Source organism: Sorex araneus, chromosome 3 (genome assembly GCF_027595985.1).
Source record: "Sorex araneus isolate mSorAra2 chromosome 3, mSorAra2.pri, whole genome shotgun sequence".
NCBI classification, from domain to species: Eukaryota; Metazoa; Chordata; class Mammalia; order Eulipotyphla; family Soricidae; genus Sorex; species Sorex araneus.
The window spans coordinates 159,218,340-159,234,437 of NC_073304.1; positions in this window are offsets into that span (position 1 = coordinate 159,218,340).

A 16,098-nucleotide genomic window follows, 5' to 3' on the forward strand; every position below is an offset into this window, starting at 1 on the left:
TATTGAATATGTCACGGGTAGCTTGCCAGGCTCTGCAGAGCAGGCGGGATACTCTCGGTAGCTTACTGGGCTCTCTGAGAGGCATGGAGGAGTTGAACCCGGGTCGGCTGCATGCAAGGCAAACGCCCTACCTGCTGTGCCAAAGTAACATCCCAAATTAGCTCCTCTCTCATAGGATCTGACAGATCTTCTCTGACTTATCCAAGTCATCCTCTTCCCTGTTCTTTCACTAGTGGCAGGTGACTTTGCAAAGATGATCGATATCTACTTATGCATCAGAAGATACACCCACAGATGAAACCTTGGCTTGGGGATGACCCAGTAGCCATCAATATTGACCCTCAACCCTCACTGACTCTGCCTCTTGAAATAGCTCCTTTGCCCTCTTGTACCATTGTCCTAAGGTTAAATTCAATGGACTCATAAGCTGTCAAAATATTATTCCCCCCCCAACCAATATATTTAGAAAAGAAAAAGCTTCTGCTCAGTTGTCATTGTCACACTATCAACTAGATCCAGTGGAGAGTTGGTGTTCTGAAATCTTTCCGTTTGACTTAAAGAAACATAAAGCTGTCATATCTTGAACTCAACTCTACTTCATATTTTTAATTTTTAATTTTTGGCAGGGGGTGTTTGGTGTGGAGGAAAGCACCTTATTCCCTGTCCTGCCTCCCTACCTCTCTATCTTTTCTTTCTTAGTGAATCATCCCCTGTATAATTTTTAGAGGTAGAGCTAATTTGGAAGTGGAAGAAATCATCCTTGTCTGTTTCCACATGTCAAATCTCTCAGTATTTCTGGGAACGAGGATGCAGACAGGCAGTGACCTCAAGACAAATCCAGAAATTTGACAACAGAGCCTCTTGAGCTGGGAAAAACCAGTCTTTACACATCTGTCCCAAATCACAGTCTGGGAGTCAGCATTCCAAGGGCTGACCATGAACATGGGCACTGCTTGCTGCAAGAAAGACTGGAGCTTCTGCCCCCTAACTCCTTCCCGTCCCAGCCCCCATCTTCTCTTACCTAATTTAAAGCAACAAATCAGAGGCAGCAGAACATGATTGACTTAGAGTGTCCAATTTGCTGAAGGCTCCACGGTGTCCAGATTGGATTCGCCACTGCTCCCCACCTCCAACTCCCACCCTTCTCCTTTCACTGTCAAGGTGCTTTCTGACCTGGTCCAGTGGGACTCAGGGTCGCTTTGAAGAGGGAGGCCTCTGGAGGCTGCTCAGAGCAGATAAATGTCTGTTGTTTTACATGGGCCAGTGGGGGAGCCTGTGAAACCTCTTTGCTTTGCACAAAGGCAACCGGATAATAACAAATTGCCTTGTCAACCACAAGAGATACTTAGTTATTAATGGAAATAATAACAGATTATATCAGCCTTGCACACTATAATCAAAAGGAAGATCAAAGAGAGCTAATAGTACAAAACTGTTAACAGTGAAGACATGCTAATGAGATAAAAACCACTTTCAACCCCCCCCCCATCCCCAGTGCACTAGTGGAAAAATCATCAATAACAAATAATGTCATTTAAACTTCGAGATTATTTTTAATATCCCAAGTCGGGCCCTTCCAGTGTGGCTTTTTCCTATTAGATTAAATTGTTCTCAGTGTCAAAAAAAGTAACTAATTGCATTTTGTGGATGTTAAAGAAATACATGCATATGACCCACTAACTCAGCTTTTTAAGCTCAAGTTCCATTTCAGCTCAGAGCCTCTGCAGTTCTGGAGGAACTGAACCAGGACACTGAGCCTGCTGTGCCCGCCAGGCCCCATCACTTAGCACATCGCTGCCACAGGGGCGACTTACCATATTCAATGCCTCTTCCCTGTCATTAAGCCCACCCTTTACTCCTACAAACTCTGTGATTGGTATTAGTGTGTGACAAAGCCATCTTCGAGGTCAATTGTCCTCCATTCCCTCTTTTTTTACAAAGTAAATGTCAACAGAGATCACAAACCACGAGTCATCCTATTCTTACAAAAAAAATCTAAATTTGATATTTCACATTCAAGTAAAAAATAAATTCCCTGATCTGTATGCATAGCACTATTTGGGTAAAATTGTGCATGTCCTTCAAGAATATCTAAAAATGCAGTCTTTATTAATCAGGCGGGTAAGACAGCCTGATGTAGGTAGAAAACAGCTGGTGGGGAATTCATTTGGTCATAAAATCCAAAAGTGAGAATTAGACGTGGGTGGTCCTTCTGACAGTGAAAGAAACCACCATCACGTTTCAAAAGCAGCTTTTTGGTGCTTTCAGGAACATGTGGGCTAGAGAATATCTTCAGGAAAAGACAAGAAATATTTATGGAAGATACAAAACCAGAGCATCCACTGTGAAGGACAAAAATCAATGGAAAGAATCTAGCAGGTGATAAAAGCAGATGGGCACAGAGATGACGGATTCTTCTGAGAAGGGTTCCCAGGGTGCTCCCAGATCGTATGCAGGTATGAGCACTGGCTCTGAGAAGAAGTAATTGTAAATATCCTTCTCTATGATCTGTGGGCCACATCATTTTCTACCTTCTCTCCTCCTTCCACCTCAATGCCTGTCCATAGAGAGGAACAGGTAATGATCTACTTATCCCCTACTATGAGGCAAACAAGCCAAACAGACTTAGGGACCTGTTCAAATGATTGCCACAGAACAGTTTGAGCATCAGCTTAAATGCATATTGAGAGATACCATCACAGATTGAATGATAAAACAGGAATGCATGTGCCCACATCGATATCAATAAAGAGGGGAGAAAGGCAATGGGAGAATTACAAATGCTATTAATCAATGAAGGTAGTTACACATCAAAATTAAACAAGAGAGAGAGAGAGAGAGAGAGAGAGAGAGAGAGAGAGAGAGAAGAAAGCATTGCAGACAGCATCTTTAACATGGGGTCAAACTTAATTTCCCCAATAAGGAGACAGGAGGTCTCTGAGTTTCTTCCCAGTTAGTTAGCCTGGATCTGATCGTGAGGAAATTCACACACACCTAAACTGAGCGATATTTGGCCAAATAATGGGCCTATAGCAATCAAAAACATGAAGGTCATAGGAAACCAGCAAAAAGACAAGAAGCATTTGCCAAATTGGAGGCTGACAGCAACACTGCGCAGGATTTTGGATGGAATCATTAATCTATATAGAAAGGGTATTTTGGAGGAAAAACTGCAAAATCTGAAGAGGCCTTTGAATTTGAATCAATGTTGATTTTCTGATTTTGATGGTTAAACTGTGTCTGTAGAGGACTGTATCTCTGCTTTTAGATAATGCACACTGACATACTCAAGGACACTGAGGACCCGTATCTGAACTTACTGCTAAATGGTCAGGAGAAAGTAAACTGCAAGAAAACACATAGCTGCGAAACTGGAGTGTGGGTTTTGTATATAAAATGAGCTCACAAACTTCACAGGCTTATGAAGTTATTTATTCATTTCACAGCTTTAAGAAGGAAGTTTTTGGTCCCCTGGAGTCTTATGTCCAGGGCAAATGTTGGTCTGTGGATGACACCCTTGGTCCACGCTGGTTTCTTGCTGGTTGTAGCTTCCAAATTCCACAGGTCCAGTGTCCTCTGATACCTAGTACTCTAGAAGGTCACTGGTCTGTCTGCTTTGACTTGCTGGGACCTCATGCTCTTAGGCTTTTCTATGTTTTTTGTTTGTTTGGGGAGTAGATACAACGCTGAGAAGCAAACCTGCGAGGCAAGTGTCCTACCCCCTGGGTTATCTCTCTGGCCCATCGCTGTCCGTGGTTCTTAGCCATGCACCGATGGTGATATCTGCTGATTTCCTGTCATCTGCCCAGGCAACTATAAGGGGTCAAAAAGAGGCCATGTTCATCTGTGCATAAACAGAGGGTCAAACAGAAGTATCCTCCTTTTCCGTGGGACCATCTGTCCCCCGGTGCCATCTCCATTATCTGTATGACTGGCTACTCTTTGTGTAGGCAAGGGTCACAATGATGACTTTACCGACTAAATTACTTGGCATTGCCCCCTCTCTACTACATGCTGCCCCCAAATACTGGTCCATTTCCTATGTGGGGCCTTGAGTTCCATATGGACAAATATAAGAAACTCCCTGTTTATGCCATGAAAGGTCCTTATTTATGTAGGTAGTTCCAGCCCCCCACCCTGAAGTCCAGGCCCCTCTCTCTTTCCTCCTGTGTAGGATGTCATCTGTCCTGTCTCCTCACTATCCTCTTATTGTGCACTGGACAATGGCACCTATCCTGACCCCACTGACCTTTCCAGTCTACATTGTCACATGTCCTGTGCCCATCTGGGGTTCACTATTCTGTGGTCTCTGGGCCTCTGTGGCCTGCTGCCCTGCTGCTCTGTCCCTCTGGCATGTACACATGGGTAAGAAGTGTTGCTTTCCTTGCCATTGGCCCAGGCACCAGTGAGGGTCAAAGAGGAGACTTCATACCCTGGGTTCTTCTTCTAAGTGTTACTATCTCTGCCCTTTGCCAGCTCAGTTATGTATCTGAGGCTACTCCTCATGAAGGTGAACTTGAACATGAACCAGTTAAATTAACTAGATTACCTGATTCCCCTCTATCTACTGCTTCCACAGTCACAGAATTGATGTTGATTTTCTCATTTTTGACGGATATTCTGTATCCTCAGAGGATGTTATCTTTGCTTGTTGGAAATATATGCAGAAATACTCAGGAATGACAAGAACCCATGTATGCCACTTATTTCCAAGTGGGCTGGAATAAGTAAGTAGCAATAGGTATAAATACGTATTTTGAGAGTAGTAAGATATATGTGCCTGCATACTAACTTAGGTGAGCCTAGGTATTTAGAGTTGAGTTGTTGTATCACTGTATCACTGTTATCCCGTTGTTCATCGATTTGCTCGAGCGGGCATCAATAACATCTCCACTTGTCTCTGTCGCATGCTAGTGTAGCCCAATGGCATTTGGGGGCTCTTTCGGGATCAGGGGGATGAAGACTGTCATTGTTACTGTTTTTGGCATATCGAGCAAGCAGAGGGGCAAGGCCTCAGGAGCAACCACGCTGGCCAGCACCTTGATCGCAAACTTTCAGCTTTGGGACCATGAAGAAATAAATGCCTGTTGCTGAAGCTACGGCTTCTTGAACATTTTTTCACTTGAAAATTCCTTTTTGCCCAAGAAATTTTTACTTGACCCTGGCCTTATTGGTATGTAAAATAGGTATACAAATAAGTATTTATTGGTAACACATCATAAAGAAATTTATTTTCTTTAATAAAAAAGTAATTTATTTTAAAACAAAAGTTTTGCAAGTCATACATTCAATCACATGACCCCCCAGGGAGTGGAAGTCCACAGTTTAAGCACCTTTGGTCCAAGCTGCCCAGTCCACGGCTGTGTTACTGTAGTTGCATGACTAATTATTGGGTAGAGAGCACAAGGTCTGCTTTGAATCATTGGTGCAACTTTTATAAGAGTTTGAGTTGTTTCTTAAAAATAAAAAAAAATGTATATTTTGAAGTGAACACAAGTATTCCATTAGTTGATCTGGAGAGATAATTCATGAGTCAAGGTGCTCTCACGACATGTGGCTGACCCTGGTTCCACCCTGACACCACGTGGGTCTCTGAGCACTACCAATTGTGGTCTAACAGTTCTTTTCTCAATTGAAATAAGTAAATAATTATTCTTGTGTGTGTGTGAGTAATTGAAACTAGAGCTCACATATGAATATCAAGAACTCTACTGTTAAGGAACGTCCCTGGTACATGTAAATATTATTTTTTTATTTTATTGAATCACCATGAGATAGTTATAAGCTTTCATGTTTGGGTTACAGTCTCACAATGATCAAACACCCATCCCTCCACCAGTGCACATCCCCACCACAGATATCTCAGGTAAATATTCTGACATACAAACAAAACACACCCAAGGAGGGCAGTTCATTTTTTAAAGGCTCATCACGACAACTAGAACTATCTGGATTCCATTGTTTGGTGGGGAAGTAAAAATGTTTATAAACATAAGATAGAAATGTCTGCCTAGAAAGGTCTGAACAGACACACAACATGTAAAACAATGACTACTTCCATGAATGGAGCTAATAGATATGAGAAAGAGAAAAGGCATGTACTTTTTTTTCTTTATATACTCTTGCAATGTTAAAGCCATGTGTGTGACAATATGAGTGATAGAAATAAAAAATGACTTAATGTATGATGATAATGCTTATACTAAATAATCTGTATGAGATTATAAATAAGATAGTAATCTATTACTGTTCCTATTTATCGTAGTCAAAGAAAATAGCCCACTGTTTTGTGAAGTCTAGCAATCCAGAATGAAGTCTTGCTCACACAGGTATATGGGAGTGGTGGGTATAAGATTTCTCTTTGGACAGTTGCTTCAGCATGCCATTCAACATGACCACACTTATGTCCTGGAGTATCAGGGCACAGGGCATGAGCTTCAAAGATATTTTCAAACTGGTATAACCTACCCATAAAAAAATGGGGGGAAGACATGAGCAGAAACTTCCTCAAAGAAGAAATACAAATGGCCAAAAGACACATGAAAAAAGTCTTCTACATCACTGATCATCAGGGATATGCAAATAAAAACAACAATGAAATGCCATCCCACACCACAGAGACTGGCACTCATCCAAAAGAACCACCCATGTTGGCATGGATGTTGAGAGAAAGGGACTCTTGTTTACTGCAGGTAGGAATACTGATTGGTCCATCCTTTCTGGAAAACATCACAGACATTCCTCACAAAACTAGAAATTGAGCTTCCGTACAACCCAGCAATACCACTCCTGGGAATATACCCTAGTGGCCAAAAAAACACAATGCAGAAAAGCCATCTGCACTTCTATGTTCATTGCAGCACTATTCACAATAGCCAGAATTTGCAAACAACTCAAGTGCCCCAGAACAGATGAGTGGATGAAGAAACTATGGTATATCTACACAATGGGACACTACACAGCTGTTAGGAAAAATAGTCATGAAATTTGCTTGGACATGAATGGACATGGAGAGTATCATGCTGAGTGAAATGAATCAGAGGAAGAGGAACAGACATAGAAAGATTGCACTCGTTTGCAGGATATAAGGGGGGGAAAACACAATATGTGAATAACATCCAATGACAGTAGAAATAAGGGCCAGGAGGAGTGGTCCATGGTAGGAAGCGTGCCACAAATGGTTGGGAGGGAGTGCAGTTAGGACAGAAAAGAGACCACTATGACAATGATAGTTGGAAATAATCACTCTGGACAGAAACTGAATGCTGAAAGGAGGTACAGTGATATGCATGATATCCTTTCAGTAACTGTTGCAAACCACAGTGCTTAAAAGAAAAATGAGAGAGGGGGCTAAGGGGGAAGTGGAGAGAGAGAGAGAGTGAGAGAGAGAGAGAAAGATGTAAGCAAGGCCAAGTGGTGGGCAGGCAGGAACACTGGTGGCTGGGAAATTGGGAATGTACACTGGTGAAGGAATGGGTGTTGGAATACTGTATCACTGAGACTCAACATGAACAACTTTGTAACTGTGTGTCTCATGGTGATTCAATTAGAATATAAAACAAAACAAACAAACCTATTATGACCTTAAAAGAACAGGCTCCTTGTACAGGAACAAAGGAGGGAACTGAAGAGTAGAAACACCTAAATTAAAAAAAAAAAACACCTCAGTAGAAAGGTTGCCAAGTAAAGGAAATTGGCCAAGATGTATTTGCAACATGAAATCCTGAAGGACAAAAAAAGAGAGAGAGAAATATAAAATAAAATATAAGAGACATGGGGTGATGTCAATGTAGGATCTCCAAAGCCTTAAAAAAATGGGGAAAATAGAGATAGGGAGGGAGGGAGATGGGAAGTAGAAAAGAGAACTGAAAATATCAAGGGTAAATTAAATTGGGAAATATTAATAGTTGTAAATAGATCATGTTTATCGTAAAAGAAGAAAACATTACTAAAGAAAGATTTCGATTTTCCAGCATTTTAATCAAGTACAGACATTTTGACCAAAACAAATAACCCAACATGTATTTTAATAGTCTTCCCTAAAATAAGACTGCTTCAACATGGTCCCCAAACACATTAACTCCTAGAAATAATTTCTTCATGTAATCCATTGCCACATCAAGATAAAAATTTTCTAAAAGGTATGTGAATATGAGATCTATATCAACATAGCCATCAGTAGCCACTGTTATATTTGTACAATTACCTGTGTATCTCTCCTGTCTATCTATATCGATCAATCATCTCTGTCATCAATTCTCATTCCTCACTATGGCAAGGGTCTATAAAGCCCTCAGGAGCACTGAGTTGGCAAACAGTGAACAATCACTATTGCTGGAACGTCTCCTCACAGGAAATAACATTTGCATTATATGGGTTTCTTTGCCAATGCCCTTGTCAAAAAGCCAGTCTCCTTAGCATTAAAAAGCTGCTTCTCAATATAGCCCGTTTTCTTTATAACACTTAGAAGGTTTTTTTCCCTTCTAATTCTGCAGCATGCTGATAGCAGAACTGCCTCTCCTGAAAATTTAACATTTTTCACGCTACATTATCTTTTGAGAAGTGCAAGGCAGGCCATATTAGCCGAGAAGGGTCTCAGGTTTTCCCAAACCCTGGGTAACTGGACAGCAAATGCCTCTGGCTTCGTGCCCTCAGCACATTGCTATCCACTATGCTTTTTTTTTTATCAGACATCATCTCATGAATGTACACATTTAACCACTTTGCACCTTTCCCACCGCTTCATTGCCCACTCTCAAAGGTGCTTTGGATCAGCCTCTTCCACGTATCTATGGATTTTCCCTTCATGGAGGAAACACAGATATTCCATATGGTTGGCTCATCAGTACTGAACTCAGAACCAAGAGCAGAGTAACTTAGGTCTGAAGGAAGCTCATCTAGCACAGCTGTTTTTCTCCACAGAGCACACCTCAGCCTCCTTTCAGTTAGGGGCATTAAACAATACTCCAGGGCTGCAGATAGAAGTTGTTTCAAAAGCAAACCCACACACACCAAGTGCAAAATGGGACAATAGCAGGTTGATGCTGGTGCTACAATGCTGGTTCCTTAGACCACGTTCTAGTATGAGCCACTGTGCCTCACATGGGTATCAAAGAATTAAACTTATGGCAAACCAGATACTTAAACTAGAGGATCACTACACACATAGGATTTCTAGGATGACTCAATGTCAATTTTCTGGCTTTCCAAGTAGTGCTCAGGGGCCCGAGGTCTATCATTCTAGGGGTGTGGCCAACTGGCTCCATATTCAGATCGCTCAGTGTTGGGAATCACTAGGGCCACTCAGGAAGAATTCTGGGACCACCAAGGCCATACCAGGAAACAATGCAGAGAGAGGGGTGCGGTAATCAATCGGGGCTTGATGCATGAAAAGAGCAAACTCTAGTCCTTTGAATATCTTTCAGGATCCCAGAATGATTCTGTTTTTTTTTTAATTTTTAATTGTTACTGCACTTGTATTACAGTTATTGTTGGCGAGATTAGAAAATAGCCAGTTTTAATGCAGTATGCAACTGACCTAAACAACGAATCAGAAAACATTGCTTCTCATGTAAAAGTATTCCCTTGTGCAGATATTGCAAAACTACGACATTCTGTTATTCCCTTAGGCAAAAATCTATGTGCTTATACAAGGACTAGCAACTATTGCACCCCATTCTTCACCATGTCAACATCGATTAGCCCTCCTTTCATCTTTAATCATTTCTCATCTTTGATCAGGCATTTCTTGCAAGTCCACACACAATCAGGTATACTAGAAGGCTGGCATGTTTTTGCCAACAGTGTTAATGAATTAAAAATGTTGGACACCAAAGGGTGAAAACAATGAGGCTGAAGATCAGTCAGAACCAGATGAAAAGGCCAACTGACTGACAGATGACCCCCCAGTTTCATTATACATTCTTCCCAATACATTTATATGACCAAAATCACTCCCCCTCATGCCATGCTACTTTATATTGCCATGGCAACACTCTAAAGCAACCAAACATGGCTTGAATTTGTGTGATGCTATAACTTCAAGATGGTGCCATCCCAAAACCCTCTCTCTTTTCTGAAACCAATGAATATTCTGCCTCTTCTTAATTTACCCTTCATCTAGACATAAATATCCTAGAAAGTTTTGTAGAAATTAAGTTATTCTTAGTAGGGTATGCCAACACTCTGATTCTTGATGTGCACACACTCAGTAAAGTTAGTTCTCTTATATAGACACAACCCTATTCTCCTTAGTGTTTTTTTCTATATTTAGCGGTATTCAGGATTTACTCCTAGTATTGTGCTCAGGTACTGCTTCTGGCAAGACTTGGGAGACCATTCAGGGTTCCGGAGACCAAAGCAAAGTCAACTGCATACAAGAAAAGCACCCTACCCACTGTACAATAATTCTGGCTCCTCAATCTTATTCTTAAGTGCATATTTTGTTTTAATAAACAACTGTCTGTAAGTCACTTCTCTGACTTGCTTTTGAATTCTTTCCAGTAGTAGCGTCAAAGAAACTGGACTCCCAACCCCTACAAGCAGGGTTAACAGTGTTATCCCTGAATGAGCTTCTCCTACAAGATGGTGATGTCAAACACAAGCCCACAGGACATGTGACTCTACCACTGAGCTATGTACCTGTGGCCCCAGCTAATGCTGCTCTCTTATGAATGAATAAGAAGGCACTCCAGATACTAATTTGAGGATTACAAATAGATTTTTCAAGTAGGTGATTTCTCAAATATGGAATCATTAAATAGTGAGAAACAGCTGTGTGTACATATATGTAGCCATATATAGGTATTAATATATACATGTGCATATCACACATATGTGGTTGATATGTATGTGGGATGTGCATAACATACCATGATATATACATATAAATATTAATTTTCAAAATAGTTTGGCTCTAGTTTCAAAATGAAATAGTGCTCAGCATTTGATAAACTAAAATTTAAGTTATATTAGACATTTCCCTTTTTACAGCTACAACTGTTACTAAAATTTTCAATTTATACTATTTACACAAAAATAAGGTTGTAAAGTTCTATTAACAATATTTATTCAGCCAAACTTGGAGTTGAGATAATTTATATTAGCTATTAGTAAAAAAGAAAAGCAACTAACTAAGATTACAATTGAATCTCCCATTTTCAGCATGATCAGTTTAGATAATTTGACCAATCATGCATATGAAACAACCAAATGTGTTGAATAAAATACACTTAAAAATGTATTTAATGCATCAATAAGACTGGTAAGAAACTAAATACTTAAGAGGCCAGCACTAAATGAAGGCAAAGACCTAACAGAGACAATCAGAAAACTAAAGTTGTCTTTTTCCTCCTGGGCATTTGCTAAAATAAAGATAATAACTTTACTAAGATAAAGTAGACAAGCCTTTTACTCTACTAAGAGAAAAGGAGAACTCAAAAAAGTGAGATTAGAAATGAAAGAAGAGATATTTTGAAGACTGCCACAAAAAAACAAAGGCTTCCAGGTGACTATCAAGAATATTATATTTGAATTAACCAGACAGCCCAAGAAAAGGTGATGTGTTCTTGGAACCAGGCAGTGATGTGACTGAATCATTCAGGAACAGAAACTCTGAGAACAACAATGATTAGTGAGGGTGTTGAATTAATAACCAAACCCAGTAATCTTCTCCAATAGAGAAAAAAATCAATAACTTCACTAGAAGTATGACTAATCATTTTAAGAAGAATTCACTTCAGTCCTTTTCAAATCCTTCTCAAATCTGTAAGAGGAGGAGCCTCTTCTAAAATATTTTTTTGAGGCCAACCTTATTTTGGTACTAAATAAAGAATTCAACAGCAAGAAAATCAGATTACCAGGACCTCTCTGTAATAAAGGAAGGGCTTCACAACTCTTTTATTTTCATGACTTGTACAAGGAAGTCTATGGGCTTCTGTGAGTTAATCTTAAAAGGCTAAGCTTTCAGGATATTTTTCCATTGTAACCTCTAGTTTATATAATTGATATTTACATCATGGTTGTGAAATGGTAAAGTTTTCTTTTGATAATTATTTTTATGGTAGTGTCCTGTAGGCAGAGGGATAGCACAGCAGGTAGGGCATTTGCCTTGCATGTGGCTGACCCGGGTTCGATTCCTCTGTCCCTCTCAGAGTCCAGCAAGCTACTGAGAGTATCCCGTCTGCACGGCAGAGCTTGGCAAGCTACCCATGGCGTATTCACTATGCCAAAAACAGTAACAAGTCTCACAATGGAGACATTACTGGTGCCCGCTTGAGCAAATTGATGAACAACGGGATGACAGTGCTACAGTGTCCTGTACTGCCACAGAAAGAAAAGACTATATATACAAAAGGGAAAAACATAATTTGGTCAGTAAAAGAAAATATAGTTCTGACTACTTTCAAGAGTAAGGGAAGATACTTATAATCCTTGAAAACAAGCTACAAAGAGAATTCTGAAATACATGATTTCCCAAGCATCAAAAAAGATGCTATATAACACATTTTTGATAATTCACACTCATGTACAAGTGCTGTAATATAATCTTTCCTTTTTTCAAAAAACAACCCAGTATTTCCTTTTGACTCCACATCTTGCAGACTTGCTGCGGCTCCCCTGTGCCCAGTGCAAAGACGCTCCCCAGAAAAGCACTTCCTAAGAGACTGCAGTTCCTGATGGCTCTTTTCCCTTCACTGCCTACCTGATACGTTCCTTCCTGGCCCTCTGCAGGGATGGCCCCAGGAAGGACATGAAGGACCTCACCTTCAAGAATGCAAAAGTCAGTTCTGGGTGCCTCCTGGCCTTGCTCATGGTCAGCAGCCTTGGAGACAGGCCAGTTTGCAATGCTTCCTCTTCTTACTCCAAGGCCCACCTCTGTTTCCATTCTTAGAGCCATGGTCCCATCTTTCCTCCCTCATCTCCACCTGGAGGCTCTTAGAGTACATCCTTGACCGCTTCTCCATTCACAAGAACTTCCAAGGTGAACTTGTCCTGTCTCCTCAGTATCCACACGACTGAACAAATGCCATCATTCACTCTGAACCCACAGGCGTGCCAGTGGAGGAAGGAGAGTGAGGCGTGGGGGTTGGGGGATTTATTCTGCAATTTCTCCTTATGGAATCTTCTGTCAGTTCTTCCTTCCCTATCCAGGAAGTCATAGATTTATACAGGTGACCTACTTTGCACAGCTGTACTCTGGATTTGACTAATGATTTCCTCTCCCTCATCCCTTTAGATCCGAGGGAGATCATAGCCCTGTTTGTAGTCTTAGGATAATCCATTAGAACACGCATATTTTTGTCATTCACCTACTATATTCTATCCCATTCTTACAGACCCAATTTAGTGTGCACGAGCACTAACTGGAGCACCTATATTGGTGCTGTGGGAAATTCTGTTTGTGTTACACATTTTCACTGTGTAAAAGCTCATAAGATGATCCATTTGACTGTTAATATGCAGTTTACTTTGCTCTTATTTTCCCATTGCAAATAATGCTGCTGTGGTTACTCTTGTCTGTTTTCCTACACATGTGCAAGGTTCATATCTGGTACTTGGGTCTCTAGAATATAGGCTATAGATAATCATCTTTCAAAACTGATGATTTAAATTGCTCATCAAGGAGTTGAAGCTATTTAAAATTCCACCAACAATATAATCGATTTCATGTTGCTCTGAAAGATCACCTATTTGAACTCTGAAACTTTCATCTTCTTTAATAAATATTTGGATTCCAAATTGTACCTGATTATAGTTTTAATTTACATTTTCTTCTAACTACAGTCTATATTGACTGGGTTTTATCGACTACGAATAGCCCTTGTTATTCTTAGCTCACTTTTTCTGTTGGATTGCTGCCTTTTAAAAAGTTTTCCCTGAGAAATTATCAACAAGTTCTAGATATGAACCATTTGTCACTGACATGTGTGGTAAATATTTTTTCTAAGTTTTGACTCCCTTATGGAAACTGGGGTGGAAAGAAATTTCTACCCTTAATATAGTTGTTTTATCAATGTTCTTTTACGGTACATTGGGCCATGTCCTACAGTGTCCTATTTAGATGAGACCATTAAAATATTGTTTCTATATCCGTCTTTACATTCTAACACCCTTGACTTTCACATTGCAGTCTTTGATTCATCTGATTTCTTTTTTATAAAGTAAATGAAGTAAATACCCCATTTCTGGATCTAGTGCCCTATGTTTTATTTCTTTGATGTCATCATCATCTATATGTTTTCTATATATGAAGTTCTTACACTATCTCTGTATTCTCCTCTTTGGTCAACTTTTCTATGATTCTTAATAGTTCATGATAAATTGTAAGGGGAAAATACAATTTTTCTTTTTCAGGGGTAAGTCTTGGCACTTCATTTTTCAAAAAATGTTAAAATCAACTTGTAGGATTCATAAAAATATCGTGTTTGGGGGTTGGAATTGAATTTAATCAGTTTGCCATTTGGGGATGAATGATATTTTGATATTGATGCAATTTATCAGTGAATCTTGTCCGTTATTTAGTGCTTCGCTATTGCTTCTAACTAAAATTTATAATGAACTGTGTGAGACTTATTTTCACTGTATTAGATTTATTCTTGCTCTCACTACCTTTTGAAAATTTTAAATATAAAACAGTATAAGGGCCATTCTTTTGCTGTCTCACATAAATGTCAACATTACTAAATTATTTTATTCAAATTTTTCATTTTCTTTCTGCTTTTTGTTGCAATTTTCTTGGGGATAATCAGATCGTCTGAAAATAAAGCAGAATTTTCCCTCTCTTAATTCCTAACTTTTTTTTTTTTTTTTTTTTTGCTTTTTGGGTCACACCCAGCGATGCACAGGGGTTACTCCTGGCTTTGCACTCAGGAATTACTCCTGACAGTGCTCAGGGGACCATATGGGACGCTGGGATTTAAACCCGAGTTGGCCACATGCAAGGCAAACGGCCTACCCACTATGCTATAGCTCTAGCCCAATTCCTAACTCTTAACATGTCAGTGTCACTGTCATCCCGTTGCTCATCAATTTGTTCGAGCGGGCACCAGTAACGTCTCTCATTGAGAGACTTATTGTTATTGTTTTTGTTTTTGGCATATCCAATACACCACGGGTAGCTTGCCAGGCTCTGCCGTGCAGGCTCGATACTCTCAGTAGCTTGCCGGGCTCTCCGAGAGGGGCTGAGGAATTGAACTCGGGTCGGCCACGTGAAAGGCGAAAGCCCAACCGCTGTGCTATCGCTCCAGCCCCTTTTAACATGACCTTTTTAAAATGTATTAGAACTACTTTCACAGTGTTAAACAGAAATGATAGTTTTGGGTACTCTTACCTTCAGCTGGTCTGTCAAGAAATACCTTTACTGTGAACCATCCAATGTGATTTTTGGGGTCTGGATTTTTTCAATAATTTCTCCTATTAATTCTTAGCTGTTAATTTAATAATAACAACTTAAAATTACAACAATATTTTCATTAAAAATGTTGACTGTATTAAGATTTCTTTATAGTTTGGAAGCATCTTATGGCTTTCTTTCTATAATATATAAATACTAATCATGTTGATAACGTTGAGCTGGCTTTACATTTCTCATAAAAAATCCAACTTACATTTTTTTATACAAATCTGGATTTCAATATTTTGTTAAGTATTTTATAATCCATTTTATTAAATGAGGTAAGCCTGCACTCCACCCTCAACGCCCCCTAAAAATAGGGTGCTTTTGTTTTTCAAGTTTATCTCATAAAATAAACATTTTCTTTTTTTCTATTTTTTTTCCTGCTCTCAGTTTTTTGTACAAACAGCCCAGGAGGACCCAGACTGGAGACAATGCAGAGGTCACACCAGTTCTTCCATGCTCACACTGAAGATTTTCTTTTATATTCTTAAATACTTAGCAGTTAAATGAAATTAATTTTTTTAAGCCAGTCAAATTCAGCAGTGGGGGGGGGGAGAATACAAATGAAATTAATTAAAAAAAAATAAATTTAATTTTAAATTAAACCTTAAATTCTTAAATTCTTTTCTATTCTTAAGTACATTTTCTAAAATACTTAGAAAATGATGAGATAAATTGCATTTTATTTTTTCTGGAAGATT